The sequence below is a fragment of the Corapipo altera genome, unplaced genomic scaffold (genome assembly GCF_003945725.1).
Source record: "Corapipo altera isolate COAL_440 unplaced genomic scaffold, ASM394572v1 113, whole genome shotgun sequence".
Lineage (NCBI taxonomy): Eukaryota > Metazoa > Chordata > Aves > Passeriformes > Pipridae > Corapipo > Corapipo altera.
This window is the reverse complement of record NW_020884895.1, coordinates 10,005,749-10,023,042: the sequence shown is the minus strand read 5'-3', so window position 1 is coordinate 10,023,042 and position 17,294 is coordinate 10,005,749. Positions and strand designations below refer to the sequence as shown.

Genomic DNA, 17,294 nt, shown 5'->3' with positions numbered 1-17,294 from the left:
CATCCTGACTTGAGCAAGTGGCTTCCACCTGCACACCAGGCCTTTTTTGGAATACAGTCCCTAAAATCACAGGAGGTTGGAAAAGACTCCTAAGGTTGAGCCCAACCATTAACCAACCCAAGTTCACCACCAAACCACATCTCCCAGTCCCACATCCACCTGTTTCTGTGATCTCCTCCAGGGATGGTGATTCCACCTGCTCCAGTGCCTGACCAACCTTTCCAGGGAGAGATTTTTCCTGATATCCAACCTAAACTTCTTCTGGAGCAACCTGAGAAACAACTGGAAGAACACTGGATCAAACCTCTCCGTGAAGACATGTGGATATATCTGATGCAGGTATATATCTATTTCTTATCTAACTTTACATCATGTTTTTCCAAAAAAAAAAAAAAGAACTTTTTTTTGATGGGAAAGCAAAGAAACCACATTTCTTGAGGTGCTACAGCTATTTCTGCTCTTTAATCCAGGGATGGCAATCAATCTTGTGGTGGGATTGCTCCTCTAGTGAGCTGATAATAATGGATAAAGAGATAATGGATAAAGAGATGCTGTGATTCCTGAAGATTTCCTAACAACTCTTGTGGTCACTTGTTCCGTGTGTTCTTGTTTACCTGATTTCTACACTTCACAATCAATAAGACCCATGTCTTGGTATTTTCCTGGCTCCTTTCTGCTGTTTCAGAGCTGGAATTTCTCCCAGTGCACTTAAAAAAATCGGCTTTTTCAAAAGCCCTTCCTTGAAGTGAGAGGTGAGAAGTTACTGTTTAAGAGCAGGTTTAAATTCCAAGTGAAAAATGCTTTACTGGTGTACAGCAACCTGAGAACTTGCAATATCTTCAGCTGCTATTTCAGTCTGTTCTCAGAGACTTTAGGCTTCATCTTGGAACATCCCTGGAGATTTGGGAAAGCAAATATAGCAAATGCCAGTCTGCTCTTTATAAATGGAGAGTAGAAATATGTTTCAAACCCAGAAGTTAATCTGGCAGTATCAGGAAAAGCTACATTTAACACAGTCTGGGTGATTTTTTTTTTTTCAATGACAGCTCTTGATCAGATCATTTCACTATTAATTTTGACTGGGTTGAGCGAATATTCTTTAATTTTGGTGAAAACTCTGTGTGGTTTTACACATTCCATGACATCTTTCCCAAGGGTTGCAGGTATTATAAACATCTGATTTCTTTCTGGATAGTTCAGTGGCTTTATTAGTTCAGAATCAGCTGATTTTAGAACAAGGTAAAGGGAATAAATGCACACTCCAATTTTTGCCAATGATTATACTCTCCTTGGCCTCTTGTCATCCTATTTCTCACCCATCAAATTTCAAGGACTTTAAAGCAATGTATTAAAAACCCATGAAAATACGTGTAGAATTGTTCTGTATTCCAGCAGATCCCTTTGGAAGATGAATCCACATGTAGGGCTCTGAATTTGGGCATTAAATCACCAGGTTCATGTTGAGTTGTGCAGTAAATTTGAGTCTTCCATCACCTTGGAGGATTTCAAAACTTACTGCAAACAATGAAATAATCACCATGAGTGGAGTTTCACGTGCCCCTTGCCCGTCCCATCACTGAGATGTGAGTGAAAGCAGGACACAAAGAACTGATTGTCTTTCCCCTTGAGCTGCCTTTGCAAAGGGATTAATCTGATTTCTTTCACTGGATCTCTGAGTTCCACTCAAAGACATCCTGTGTTTGGAGAGGAATGTAAATCTGTGGAATAAATCTCATTCTGGTGTCTCCTCCCAGCAAAATCAACTCACCAACTTATATTTAGCAGAGGGAGATGCTGCTGAAGTAGGGAAACAAATCTGTCTGGGCTTTCAGGGGGGCTTGGTAATGATGAAAACCGATGCCTTGAATGCATTTTTGTTCTTGGTTTTGTGCTCTCTGGCTTTATAAACCCTCGAAAATTGCTATAAATACAGCTGGGCACAACGCAGCATAACCAGAGGAAAGCATCAAACTGTCCTCTGTATTTCACAGTTCTATACATTTCATTGAAATGCCTGTTTAAAATATGGATTGCTCCTTGCATTTCTGTGATCTCCCAAACATGACAGGCAGAAGAACAAGGGGCTGTGAGGGATTGTCATTCAGATCTGGAGTGTCACCAGTCTGAGAGAGAGGAGCCCAACGGGGTGAAAACAAACGTTCAGCTGCATAAAAAGAAGTAACGGAGTGAAGACAAATATTCAGCAGCATAAAGAGGAGTGTTTTGACCCCTTCATGTGTCAGTCATTCCTGCTGTCCGTGGTACAGGAACACACCTGACAAAAGGCTGAGTTTTATTGTTCCTTTCAGGTGCCCCTAAATAACCCTTGTTGTTACAGCTGCCAACACTCCCCTGATAAAACGTGTCTGGACTCTGTTAATCATCCCTTCTCTGGAGTCAGAGAAGTGAGCAGACAGTTCATCTTTTCTGAAGGGGATAGAATAGAACTTAAAGCCTCTGAGTGTTGGGAAACTGTTGGGGTTGGGAAGCTGTTCCACACCCGGTTTGTGTGATATCCCAAATTAGAGCACCACAGAATACGCTGAGTTGGAAGGGACCCAAAAAGGTAATGGAATAAGGGACAGATATTCTGGAATATTTGATAAACTGAGCAACCTTCTGGAATTAAGTGGGACATTCAGTCTAGAAAATAAAGGATATAACCCCCTCTGGACATGTAACCCCTGTAAATCTTGATCCTAAAGATTAAGAAACTTCTTGCCTTCTGTGGGCAGAGCTGTCCTGAGGCCCCACTGAACACAGGGATTTTGAACACAGGCACAAATGAAAAATGTATTCAAATGATGGATTAAAACTTTATCCCCCCATCTCCATCAAGGTTCCCCTTTGCCTCTCTGCTTATTTCCTGAAATTTAAATAAAATTCTGTGCCCTGCTCTGTGGGACAATTTACCCTTTGAGGCCACTTCTCCTTGGTGGTTTTGACATTCAAGGCAAGAATTGGACCTTTCTGAGGATTGGAACACATCAACTGAATTAGATAAAGGTTTTATTAATCCTCTCAGGCAGGTTTCAGGAGCCCCTTCAATTGGCAGAAGAGATGAGGAGGAAGAAGCTTTACCTGCAGGTGCAATTTCTGTGATTGGGATGAAGGAGAAAATAAATGACAACCTCTGGTTGTCCTCTGGCAGCACCAACAAGGAGTGTTTGCATTTCCTCCACCAGGAAAGACTCAGGAGAAGGATATTTATTAAGTAATATCGACTTATCCCATGAAACCTTTTATTTTCCTTGAGAAACTTCTTTAATCTCACTTCAGCAATTGCATTATCTAATGCTGGAGCTGGTTTTCCTAGAAAATACAGTTGATATTTATTATGGATTTTAAGTTGCATGTGCTGTTGTTTCTCCAGATTTTCCTCCTGGCCACCTGCCTTTTTTTTGATTCCACATATCTTTGTGAAATCTTAAAAAAATATCCCCAAAACAATAATTCTGTAGGTAAGTGATGATAGTTATAAAAAAATGACTTTGCTTTAGTTCCTGTCAATCCAGGAACATGTTGGATGCCTGACACTACCCTTAGATGTGTAGCTGGAATGGTGACATCCACATGGATTCTCCAAACCTTTAACTCGCAAACTGATTTCTCCTGTGGTGATTCCCAGTGATTTAAAATACACTTTGGTGGGTTTAATTGTTTTTGGTTAAGATCTGAAATTATGAACTCTTCCGATGCAAAATTTAATTTAATATCGTTGCTGAAAATGGCTTCTATTCTTTAAAATGCCCCCAAAAATTATAATTAGGTGCTACAAATGGCCTGAGCAAGAGACAACCCTGTGCTGGATAAAAAAATGAGAGGGAAAATCATTGGCCAAGCACAAATCAGTGTCCCAAGGCCTCGTGTTGGACTCACAGTGTCGTTCACAGCGACGTGTCCACTTTTCTCCCAGTGAAAGTTGCTACTGAGAGTATTTTAATCCTTTCTCCTCTGATCCTTGGGCACACACAAAGAGATTACTGCAGTCCTTTAAAAGACAGCTTTTCCTCTCACTTCCATGGGTTTTCTTTCCACTCCCATGTAAAAAAACCGCAATATTTTAGCACGGATCAGACCAGTGTGGAAACACTTCATGGAATTCCCTTCTCTGAGCAAAGGGAACTGTTTGAAACAGCTGATGCTCTGATCTGATTTGCAGATGAGAGAGGGATAAACAGGCACTTCCCAGCATTTTGCCCACATTCTTACTTGCAAGAATAAGTCATTGTGTGTAAACCGTGGATCTACTGGTTAGTGGATTATATTTGCATAAATAACAGAGAAAAATGACTGTTTATCTGGTTTCCTACTCCCCTACTTCCACAAAGCCACACTGAATCTCAGTGCATGCCTGATTTAAAAAAATCAATAAGTGTTATGGAGCAATTAAAATAATTAGAGTTATTGTTTTAAATAGGAGAAACACTTGTGAATATTGCCCAGGTATCCATAAATAACAATATTAAGTGAACAACAGCCTGTTTTCCTGTATAATGCTCTGTTTGTTGTCCTGTATCTGCTGTTATAAATCATGCAGGATGTTCCTCCAGCTCCTCAGATACTCAGAAGCAGCTTTTGCCAGGTCAGGAGTTCAGGAATTTGCTGTTTGCCCAAAACATCTGGTTTACATGCTCACCTTCACCCCAGGTGAGCGATGGCACGGGGAAAAAACATCATTATCTTTGGAACAGTGCTTGGTTATTTGTACAGGAGCCGTGGCCTTATTGAAAAAACATGAATATTGCCAACTGCAGGCAGTTGGAAGGGATGGAATGGCACAAAAAAACCCACGTTTGTGGAAATAAAAACTTAAAGAATGAATTCCAGCAACTTTCTTCTGTGCAGGAGGCAGAGGGAAGGCGAGGGATGGAGTGCAAAGGGTGAGACTGTTGCAGTGGAATAATCTGAAGGCTTTAAAGGAGAGGCTGTAAAAGCAGAATTTGAAGGAAGGGAAAGGAAGGGAAGGATTTCCGTTGTAGAAACTTGTGGAAAATGGGGTTATTTCAGCACAGGCACTCGTAGAAAAGAGAAATGTTTGCAGAGGGAAGGGGCTGATGGAACATTTCCAGCATGGCTGTGTGACAGGAGGAGACGTGAAGCTGCTGCCCCCCATGGAGTGCATCCATGGTGCTCCATGGCCATGGGCAGTGGGAATCACTTGTAGGGAAGGGATTATGGTGGGAGTAAGGCCAAAGGTTTGGAACTCTGAGAAACCTGCCTTAAAATGCATAAGTTTGTCTTTTGAGGACAGTTATTTCCCCCAGATTTCTCTCGTTCCCAGTGTGAGCTGCTCTGCAGGAAGAGTCCAGGCATTGTTATATTGCAGTGGAACAGAAGAGCTGCCACGTGTCAAAAAAGACCCTTTGGTTCCCTTTTATGTTCACAGCAATGGCAATTTGGCCTTTTTGGGTCGATGTGGCTGTTCAAGCTGATGAAGGGATGGGAATGTTGCTCTGACCCCCTCCCACATACACATCCCAAATCAGATTTCTTGGAAGTTTGCTATTCTCTGCATATGTTGTATCAGCCGTGTCCAAAACCTTCCCCATATTTATATTCCTTTGTTCTGGTCTGTGTTGCCTCTGTGAGGCTTCTGTCACACAAGAGACCTGGCTCTGGGATGTCCAGGAAAACTTCTTTCATCTTGACTTGGGGAGGAAAGGATGGAAGAGAGCAGCAGGGCAGGAAGAAGCTTTGACTCAAAGCAAAGGTGAGGCTTTGCTTTCTAACTGCTGAAACAATTAATTGCTTTTATCTTTACAATCAGACCTTCAAATTTCATTTTGGCTCGAGCAAAACAACCCAGGCTATCAGCACACGTTATCTTTTAAGTCTCATTTCTTGATATCCTTGTATTTCTTTATTCATTTCCTGTGATTTCATGGCACAGCAGAGCAATGGAGAAAGTGCTCTTAATGGCAGCTTTCATCGAGCTTAATGTCTTTGTACTAAATTCAATTTAGGACTTACAACACTTTCAGCATTTTACAACCAGGCTTTCATATTGTAGCAAACTTGTCCTTTTGGTAATACAGGTATTTCCCTTGTTAGCTCGAGCCTGTGGTTTTTATGTTTTGATATAATGAATCGGTCTAAAGGCCGGAAATGCTGTTTTCAGGTTCCCCTTCAGTTGCTGACCGAGGAATAAATTTACTGGTGTGCAAAATGTAAAACAAGAATGTAATAGAAAAGGTTTGAATTCTCAGGAGTGGAGAAGTGTGGCACTGCAGCCTCGTGCCTGATTTTCACAGGTCTCAGATGATCTGTGGCAAACTCTAAACGGGAATAATGCAGATAATGGGCACTTGGATTCTTTTTATTCCAAATTTCTAAGGTTGTAAAATCCAAACTGCTTTTTACACAATATTTGTGCCAGTGTCTGACGTGATATAAGGAAGGAATGGGAGGAGATGTGATCACCCAGGTTTGAACAGGAGGCTCTGCTGCAGTTCCCAATTATTAAATGAACACAAAGATATAGGAATAATATCTTGAAAACTGCAGTGTGTCCATTACTTGTGTCACAGAGTATTTCCTTCAGTATTCCAACTACACCTTTCAGGAACTGACTTTAAGATGACAATCCATCTCCAGAATTTAGGGGGAAAAAATCAGAAGAAGATGAATCAGAAGTTCATAATTTGGCAAAGAGGAAAAGATCAGGTTTAGAAAGAATAAATCCCGCTTTTCTCCCATTTCCCACCCCCCAAAACATCACTTACTCTTCAATAAACAAAAACTAGACTAGGAAAGCCTCTTAGCCTGGTGAATAATTTCAGTATTAAAGTGTAACTGTGCTTTCAATTAATTTTTATTCCGTGGTTGGAAAAATCTTGTGGACTGATTCTCATGGGAATTTTCTCAGAGTTCCAGTCTCCAGGATCCTTTATCATGGATTTCTCTCCACTCTTCAGCAGCAGTTGGGCTGCAGTGAGTCAATGTGTTCACAGTTGGATGGGTGTGGGCAGCAGGAATTGCAGGAACTGGGATGTGGGATGGACAGACTGGATGTGAAAACACACACATCAAAAAAAAAGGTCTGGGAAGGGACTACAGAACTCCACAGTTGCTCCTCGTAGACCAAAACACAGATTTTACACCAAACTTCACAAATGTACCAGCTGGCACATCGCTGCAGAAACAAAGATTCCCACCAGGAGAGGTTTAATTTGGATATTAGGAAAAATTTCTTCCTAGAAAGGGTTGTCCAGCCCTGGAAGGGGCTGCCCAGGGCAGGGGCGGAGTCCCCATCCCTGGAGGGATCTAAAAACCAGGTGGATGTGGCACTTGGGGACATGGGTAAGTGGTGGCCTTGGCAGTGCTGGGTCAAGGGTTGAATTGATGACCTTGGAGGGCTTTTCCAACCTAAACCCTTCATTTTTTGATATATAATGACACTGGGTAGACATCAGTCATTGGTAAAGTCTCTTTTTGGAAGCTGGGTGTTCTGGTGAGGGTATAAATCAAGAATAGAAACTTAAACACTTGAATAAAATGCTTTTCCAAAGGACCTTTTAAAAATTTAATCCTCAGTCTGGGTACAGTGAAGGTTTTGGAGGTGGGAGCAGAACCAGGCTGGAAGCAACCACTTATTTTGAACTGGTAGCTTCAGCTCAACCAGTTATTTTGAATTGTGAGGGGTGAACTATTCTGGAGATAACCTCTTTCTAAAGTTTCTAAAGCAGTGTGTGAATCCAGGGTGCAGCAGAGATTGTGGGGGTTTTTTTGAGTTTTGTTTTCTTTTTTTTGTTTTGTTTTGTTTTTTCCAGAAATTTCTACCCATACATTTGAGGACAAAACTACACCTCTGGGCACTTCAGGTACAATGCACAGAAACAATTAATTTTTTAATGGGAAATAACATGAGTAATGCATCATTACTGATTACCCCAGGAAGAGTTTATGGCACTTTCAATTTTAGCCATTAATAAACAGGCTGATCATTAACATTCATTTCCGAGGAGTGCATTGGATATCCTATTATTGAGTTATTATTGCATTATATTATTGAGTTGTTATGCTGAACACACAGCCTGCTAAATGTGGTATTTAATTGTAAATTACTGCTTCATTGCTCCATGCTCTAAAACCACAGGACGATATTTCACAGTTTTAGTGGTTTGTATCTTAAACTTCGGGGTTTGTCACCACCTAATTATGAAAACTTTCTTTTGTTAGGAGCTGGGTTGCTGTTCGTTGCTTCTCTGTAAGTCATGATTTTGATGGAACTTGTATGAGCTAAAAAATGGGAGGGTGAGAGTTTAATTCTTCTCAAAATGATGTGTAATGCTTGGAAGAATCACTTGTACCAGGAGCCTTCATGCATGTTCCCAGAATGGCTTTTTATATAGGAAAAGTGAGGAATTTAAGAGCTGTTTCAATCCAGCTTTTTGTGGAATGGCAAACTGATTATCTCTTGATTGCTAAAAGCACGATTTTAACCTGCTGAACAAATCTACTGTTAATATTTTACTGCTTATATAAATGTATATCACCTTACAAATGAGGAATTTCCATTTAGGATCACGTTAATGGAAAAGTTCAGCTTCACAGTCAACAGGATGATAAAAGTCACGGGGTTTCAGACTTTGGTTCCATTTGGGTGTTTGTAAAACTCAGTGACTGGGCCCCAGAATGACAACAGAGCCCCTGGAACATGAGCTGCACTTTTGATCCTTGCAGTCTACGAAAATAGGAAATTTGGTGCGGGGAGATATTAGATTTCTGAGCTTAAATATTGGGTTTGCATCTGCATAAGGGAATATAAAATTCAGTCTGCCATGTGAAGGCCAGGGCTCTGAGCAGCTGGTGAAATCATTCTGAGGTGGATGTTGTTCAGCTGGGGATGTGGAAGGAGTTTGTCCTCTTGAACCAGATCTTGGCTCTTGAGAGGGGTCTGGGTCACCAAACCACACATCAGCTCTGTGCCTTTGTCTTGGCTTTCATTCCAGCTGGGAAGGATGTCTGTGGAAAGGGAATTAAGGGACACATGGGAAGCTGGTGTGATGGTGAGTCAGGGGAGAGATTAATCTCAGCCTAACACACACTGTCTTGTCCAGGTTAGAGAATCACGGGATGGTTTGGGTTAGAAGGAACTTAAAAAGCATCTCATTCCATCCCTGCCATGGGCAGGGACACCTTCCACTAATCCCAGGTTGCTCCAACCTGGCCTTAGACACTCTCAGGGATGGGGCAGCCACAACTTCTCTGGGCAACCTGTGCCAGGGCCTCCCCACCCTCACAGGGAAGAATTCCTTCCCAGTATCCCACCTAACCCTGCCCTCTGGCAGTGGGAAAGGTCTAGGAAATTGATACAGCTGATACATAGATTTCATCTAAAGAATATTCTTGGGAGTGAAGATCTCAGGAGAAAGAATCCTGGGATCAGCAGGGAGAAGGAGGAGCAGTTTGTGGAGCTCAGACCTATATAATCCTCATCCTTCTGCTTCTGCCTTCAGGGATTACAGAGCTGAGTGCACTGGAGGAGCAGGAAGGAATGAAGAGGAAGGGGGGAAGGAGATGGTTCTGGTCATAAAAGTTGCAGGAGAGGCACAACTTGTTTTACTGATGTAAAATTCTCTGGGGACCTCAGTGACTTCAGTTCTTAAGAGAAATCTTGGAGACGTTTCAGAAAGGGATATTCTTCTAAATGAAGTTATCTGTCTGTGGAGTGCTAAATATAGATTTCCTCTCTGGTGATTTCTTTAACTTTGAGCTTGCTGGCTTTGGTAAATGATGTTTGAAGCTCCTGTTTTCTGCACCACCTCCATGGAAGGTCTGTTTCTTAAAAGTTTGGGATGACAAGAACAAGAAATATTTTTCTTGGATTTCTGTTTTGCAGGAGAGGTTGTTCCTGCTGTTCTGCCACTTCAGGATCTGTTTCCCCAGGAACACAGACATGGAAAAAATCTGCTGACATGGTTCTGCAAGGGAACCAGACTGTTGTTGCAGAGGTGTCCGTGTTGTGAGACTTTATTGGAAATCTGGGAAGATTTGTGTCGTCCCTGGCAAAGGCCTGTCCCAGGTGGTACGAGGTGGCCCTGAGGTAGAGGTGGGAAAACAGAGCACCCAAAAGATGTTCAGAGCATCTCCTGAGGGATTTTCTGCCTTTCTCCAAACACCATAATATTTTAGGATGTAGTTTAAGACATAGGACAGCTCTGCTTTTCCCCTCCAGACAAACTGAGCTCCTTTTTCCCAAGGTAAGCTCTTGGAAGCCTCTTGTTTGGGTATTCTGTGCATAATAAATGTCCCTATATGCCAATGACAACACCACAAATGGATTTGTAATGCGTAAAAGGTTGTTCCTGGCAGTGCAGTGGCACTCACAGAAGCTCCTTCCCTTTTCAGGAGCCTCAGTTACTTTTCTGAAGCCACTGGGACATCACAAGGATAATTCTGCCTTTCAAGAAATCTCTCTTCCAGCTTCCCACTGATGGAAACCCTGTGTTGCTGAAAGGTGGCAATTAATCCTTAAACAAAGACAGATTGCTTGTCATAGGTTCCTGCTGGCCCAGTCACACCACAGCCATTTCTGGCTGCTCAAATCTGACTTTCTGATGTTATTGTCTCCCCCCATCTCATAAACAGCTGACAGACATTTTCTTCCAAATAGGAATTTCTCTTTCATTTTGCCATTATGGCAGCTCGAGGAGGTGTTTTTCATTTCATAACAACATCCCTGAGGGTAAAGAGCTGATAGTGAGACTAAATTCCCTAAAGCAATTTCCTTTGCTATCCAAACCCTCTCCTCCTCTATTGGTGCAATCAGAAGTGGGAGATGGATAAAAGCTACTTGGTTACAAGTTCATCTCCTGTCAGTGCAGGAGTTGTTCTCTGCAGTTTATTTCCAGTGTTTTGACCAATCAGTTATTTCAAAGTTTATTGTATCTGTCTGTTCAGAGATAGAAGTTGCTCCTCTTAGTCAGCCTATATTATCATCTTCCTTATTTTGTCCCTTTTTTTTTTCCTTCCTCCCATTTCTACTTTCTTGCAGCTTGAAATTACAGAACCTCACACCTTTAATACTGACAGGAAAGAAGTTTTTTTCCTGGAACGATAACAAATTGGGGAAGTCTCATGTAAAGTTTTATTTCTATATCTTAAGATAAATCTGGGTATGAGACATAAAAGCTGCTGGAGAAAAGAGCAGGCTTAGGATCCTGGTGTCTCTGGAGTCATTCTAAGACACCATCTCTGGCTGAGCAATCTGTGACAAATTAATTTGATAACTCTTGGCTTCTTCATGGGTTTTGTAGGGTTCTTTTTGGTGTTGTGTGTGATGAACATTTGCTGTCCACTGCTGGCTTTAGCAAATCTAACAATCCACTGGAAAAGCAAGAAGTAGAGGAGAGTTTTAGCCAGTTTTTTCTCCTTTCCCTGTCATTCCCAGTGTTGGCAGCTGTCAAACCCACACACCAGACAGATTTTTGTCAGGAAAGGGAATCAACAGTGCTGCCTCTGGAAGAAGGAGTTGTAGGACTTGTCCCCAACCATGAGCCTTCAGCTGAGTCCCTTTTTGGAGCTGCATCCTGAGGTACTGGGCCCTGGGAGGGAAAGGCAGGGGCCAGAGCAGTCCTGGCATATTGAGAAGCCAAACTTTCTGCACAGACAACAGTGCTGTGGAAAAGTGGCTGCTTTGGGAGGTAGGAAGAGGTTAAATAAGCACTGAGAGAGGGAGGAAGAAGAAATCAAAGCACAAAAAGAAAATCTTGCTCTATCTGCTTCAGCCCTTTGGTGTAGAGTCGCTGGCTCTGCTTGGCCTGCCCCCTTTTTTCCCCAGTCTATTCATAGGGATGTATTTAACACTTCTGTTTGCTTTAAAAACCAAAAGTACATCAAGGCTAAATATAAGCATCTCTCCAGCTCTTTGTTCTCTCTTACAAAGGCTGTAGCTAAGAGTCTTCACTCCCTTGCACCTTGAGATCCTAATTACACGTGTCAGATGAGGTGTGGGCTGCTACCACCAACATCAGAGGAGGATTGGCTTTGATGTCTTACACCTTCCCTCCACAGACTGAAATCACTGCCAGAGGTGCAAGACAGGCTAATACCTCCCTGTTTATCTCAATGCAAAGCTTTCTGATTAAAATATTTGAGTGAAACAGTGCACTGGTGATACACTCCTTGATTTTTAATCTGCTGCTTTTATAAAGTTTATAAAGGCAAGTTGATCAATCATTGCTGTGCCAGTTCCCCTCTCACATGGTCAGATGGGGACACACAGCATGGGCTTAAAGGCAGTTTGAAATTTTAGTTCAATAATATTTGTGATAAAGCTTTTTATTCTCATGGAAGAGAAAACTTTAAACTTACCTTAAGTTTAATAATTTTTTTTCATCAATTAAGCCAATGTATTTTCCATAAAATTTCTGCAATGATCTCTCTATAGTCCCTGAAAGGAGCTTGTGGTGAGATGGGGGTCAGCCTCTTCTCCCAGGGAACTGGTGGCTGGACAAGGGGAAGTGGCCTCAAGCTGTGCTAGGGGAAATTCAGGTTGGATATCAGGGAAAATTTCTTCACTGAGAGAGTGGTTAACCATTGGAACAGGCTGCCCAGGGAAGTGGGGGAGTCACCATCCCTGGGAGTCTTCAAACAACAAGTAGAAGTGGTAGTTTGTGATGTGGTTTAGTGGGCAGGGTGGTATTTGGTCAAAGCCTGGACTTGATCATCTCAGAGGTCTTTTCCAACCTTAATTTTATTGAATTCTATGACTCTATCATCTCTTTATTTTGATACCTGCACAGTTGCAATCATCCTGTTGCACCCCATGGCACGCTGTGTTTGCTGATGTTCAGCACTCCAGAGCACATTGAAATTCCCTCTCACTCTGCTTTGTCCTTCCCTGGGCCTCTTTCCCCTAATTTCAGTCTTTAATGAGTAATCAGGATCCCATTTCTATGGAGGCTCTCTCATCAACCTGTTTGTGGTGATTAAAGCTCAGCAAGTCCAGGAGCCTTGAGACTTTGTTCTCTGAGAGGAACCTTTCATTTAAAATCCCTTAGCGCCCTTCTGCTCTTCTGTGGAAATAATAAATAATAACAGAGATCCTTATAGATAAGTTATTTTTCCTTTGCACAGAATCTGCAGTACTTACAGGATAGTAAAATATGCCACTATAGGGACAAACCCCTTTGTGCCTTGATAAAAAATCAGGGTCATCCATGTGGGATGCATTTATTGGGAACTGGGGATAAACTCTGGAATGTGTCTTGCTAGGAAATGTGTCTCGTAGTAAACAGGTTTCAAAGAGTTGTTACAGAACTGCCACGATTTCAGCTTTGAGCAAGGAATGCTGTAAATATCAATTGCTGTTATAAAAAGCAGTAATTGTGATTTCCAGGAGTTTTACTTTCCTATTTTATCCTGCTGCTTGTATCCAACCAAGAGCTGTAGCAACATAAAAACACGTGGATTCATTCAAATGCTCACTAATACATTGTTTAATTCAAATTGTTCTTAAATAGCTTTCTAAATTCTATTTCATTTTGTTATTTTGGGATTTATTGCTGCTTTAGTTCATAAAGCTGCTGGATTCCAAAATCTGAATTACAGTCCCTCTAGTTTGGTTTTTTTTTAATACAAGAAGTTGTACACAAGTATTCTTGATTACTTTCCTTTAGTTCCTCGTGAAATAATAAAGTAACAGCTCTTTATGCCCTATTTAAAATTTGAGTGCCAGCCAAACTCTGTTTTAGCCTCCATTTCAAGTGAGTTTTCTTGTCATGCATTCCCACCACACCACAAACCTCCCCTCACTGTCTTTGCTGATCACTCCAGAGATTCCCAGCCTGGGAAATTATTGGTCATGCTTCCCTAACTCTGCTTCCCCCAAGAATGTAACCCTTAGGAAATTCAAACCTTGAGCTCCTATTCCCTGATTTCCAGAGATGTATAAGATTCCAGGAGCAGATGGTGTAATTTGGAAGGTCACCACTCAAGGAGGCTGGAAAACTTGAAGTGAAGGTTTCCATGCTCTACAACCTCACTGACTTCTGGGTCTGGTAAATTTACTTGGTTGATCTTAAGTTTGTTTTCTCTCTGAATGGTCCTCTGAGTTTTCAATGAAAGCCCTAAAAGGATAAGATTTAGTTTTAAGTCCTAATAATTAAGACTCCTGTTGATGTGAAAGGAGCCCCTTTTTGGGGCTCCTGATAATGCCAATGTTTGCTCTTCTGGCAACTTTCAACCAAAGCTGTGCAATGTAGTATCTCCAGTTTGAGTCACACGAGATAAAAATAAGGCTGAGTGACTCTGGAAATCAAAATCTGTCTGTGATGGTTCAAAGGATGGGGAGAAAACTGCAGAACTCAAAGTCACCTCGTTCCAAACTGCTGCATGACTGGCAAACCACGTTCTCCCCCCAACCATCCTCTCTCGTGATGAATTTCTGAGAAATTAAAAGCAAACAAATAAATTGAAAACTAAAATGCACCTCCACACATCCAATTTTTTGTTGTTATATTCCCTAATCAGCAGTGGGCTGCTGTTGCAAATGAAAAACTTGGGTTATTGCTGCAAAAAGAATCTCTGCAGAGAGAACAGCAAGTTGTTGAGATCCAAGAAACGGTGCTTAACTGGGGCTGTAAAATGAAAAGACAGTCAGCAGCAGGGAGAACATCATTGTGAGCTGGGTTATTATGCTCATATTTGAACATTAGCAAGTCTTGAGATGCAAGATGTGATTTCTAAACACCTCCATAAGCCTGTGCTCTTAAAACTGGGTTCACTTTTAGGAGGCTCTGCAACGTTTCCATCCCCACAACGACTCACTCGGTCTTCTTCATCCTTTCCCTACTTCTCTCTTATTATGGTTAAATATTATTAATAGTTTTATTCACAACATCTTTTTTTTTTCCTCCTGTGTCTTCTGAGATGCTTCTATGTGAAAAATGGTCTAAGGTTTAATACTGTGGTTGGTATTTTGTAGGATATTATTCCGCATTGTGGAATATGTAGTTGGTGTATATTTTGTCTTGTTTCCAAAGTCTGTCTTTTAAAGAGCAGCTGAAAAATTTGTCATCTGGCTCTTGCAATAAAGCTGAATAGATATGAAAATACTCCTACTGATGTCTCTAGCAGTACTTTTAACAATCTTCCTTGATTCTCCAACTTTCAAGGTCAGTTCACTCCTTCTTTATTGAACCAAACTTTGTGGAGTCTCTCTGAACAGAGCAGTGACTTGGGATTTTGGTTGATTTTCTCTTTGTTCCAGAGCAGTTTTGCCCAGGCTTTAAACCCACCTGAGGATAAGAAATCTATTCTAAGCCACGCCAAGGACAGAATCTCCTCTGCTTGTGCTGCAGGGAGAGGGTTAAAATGCTCTTTGTGCAGTGGGTTTGCTGTGACTCACAGTTCCCACCGAGGCAGGTTTGCAGTGCCTGGTACAACTCTTTCTCTTGCTTCCCTTGGTTTCATCCTTTCCCTTTTGTGTTTTGTGTTTGAAGGGAAGGTCACAGAGCCTCTCATCTGTGTGGTCTCCCAGCAGAGCAGGAGGGAGCCGAGTGAGAGCCCGGGCTGAGCCGTGCGGGGGGAAGGAGGACACGGGCAGGGAAGTTCTAACAGGAACAAAGAAAGCTGGAAGGACCCAGAGGTTTAAGCCACAACCCTTTGGAAGCAAGAGGTCAGCCAGAGGTTTAAAATTGTATATGGTTTTCTCCTGGCTTTGATGGCAAGTTCTTTTAAAGCCCCGCTGGAAGAAAGGATTCAAAGCGATGGGAGGGTTTGCAGGAGCACTGATTTTTCTGCCTTATCATCAGTATTGCACACTTTGCAATACCTGGAGTCTTTTACTTTGCAATACCTGGAGTCTTTTACTTTGCAATACCTGAAGTCTTTTACTTTGCTCCTCAGAAGTCTGTGGAGAGAGGAGTAAATTATTCCCTACAATGACAAATTGACTGTGTGAGCAAAGTGCACACACAGGAAATTAATTATAGCAACTTCACCTCCGAAGATTTCCTCCTTCCTTCCTCCGCACAAAGAGAGGTTGTGGAAATGTTGCCTCTCAGAGCTCCCAGCACTGTCAGGCCTCCCTTTGTGCAGCTCCACACTGTGCTTTGAACACAGGGATGTGGAGAGGTGACACCCCCTTTGAGCTGAGAATGTCTTCCCAACACCCAGGGCTGAGGGGACCAGCAGTGATTGGAATTTTTGTAAGTAACACAATGTTGGTGAAACACATCAAATATCTCCTCATTTAAAAATTCAAATCATAGAATCATGGAATGGTTTGGGTTGGAAGGACCTTAAAGCTCATCCAGTCCCACCCCTGCCATGGGCAGGGACACCTCCCACTGTCCCAGGTTGCTCTAACCTGGCCTTGGACACTTCCAGGGATGGGGCAGCCACAGCTTCTCTGGGCAACCTGTGCCAGGGCCTCCCCACCTTCCCAGGGAACAATTCCTTCCTAACATCCCATCTAACCCTCCCCTCTGTCATTTTGAAGCCATTCTCCCTTGTTCTGTCATGTACAAAAAACATCTCAGGACTCTTTGCACAAAAGCCTCTGCTTTGGCAATTTCCATTTCTTTACCTCTTCTCCTTTATTTTTTTGGCAGCAGAGTTGCAAAAGGGTGATACTCTGACATTCTGTAAAGGACAGCAATCTGATTTTTTTCTGGTCCAGAATTAATTTGGGTTTCAAACCTGACCCAACAGACACACAAATCTTACTTAAACTTGTCAGATCCAGGATAAAATATTTCAGTTGATACAGGCTGACATTTTTAACTGAGATGTTTGATTTGCAAAAATGTTCTCAATTCCAGCTTTTCTTTTTTTTTTTTCCCCTCATGAACTGTGAAGGGAATAGTTTTAGACATGTCATTGCATATTTGACTGACCAGTGATTCACTTGATTACTTTACTAGAGCAACACATGACATAACTAAATCATGGGGCTTTAAATGCTTCTGTTTTGTAAATGGGAGGACAAGGCTTTAATTATTAAATGCAGAGCATCTGCATTACAAAATTCTGAAGGCTGACAATTTTCCTGGAATCAGCTGGACAAACTCCAGCTCTTCAGATAGAAAACCCAAACCTGTGAAACTTTCACTCCCTCCCTGTTTCTGACCAGCCCTTAAATAAGAAAGAAATCCTTCTTTCATGGGAAGTAAATAAATACACAGGCAGCTCAATGGGCTTCAAAGGGATTAAGTAAAGGTTTGCACGTAAAATAACTAAATTATAGTATTTTGAGCCTGAATTTCTTGATCTTTTTAATCATCTGTGAAATAAATCTTGTTTGACATCGGTTGCTCTCATTTAGAAAGCAGATTGCACACCCT

At 41.8% G+C, this 17,294-nt stretch overlaps 1 long non-coding RNA gene across 1 annotated transcript in view; it reads left to right on the top strand.

Annotated features, from left to right (window-relative positions):
- Positions 1-2,168, top strand: part of LOC113949221 — a 5,007-nt gene extending 2,839 nt beyond the window's left edge. Inside the window, exons 2-3 of the long non-coding RNA XR_003528383.1 lie at positions 182-339; positions 2,069-2,168. This is a non-coding gene — a long non-coding RNA (uncharacterized LOC113949221). The remainder of the gene's footprint in view (positions 1-181; positions 340-2,068) is intronic.
- The last annotated feature ends 15,126 nt before the right edge of the window (positions 2,169-17,294 follow it).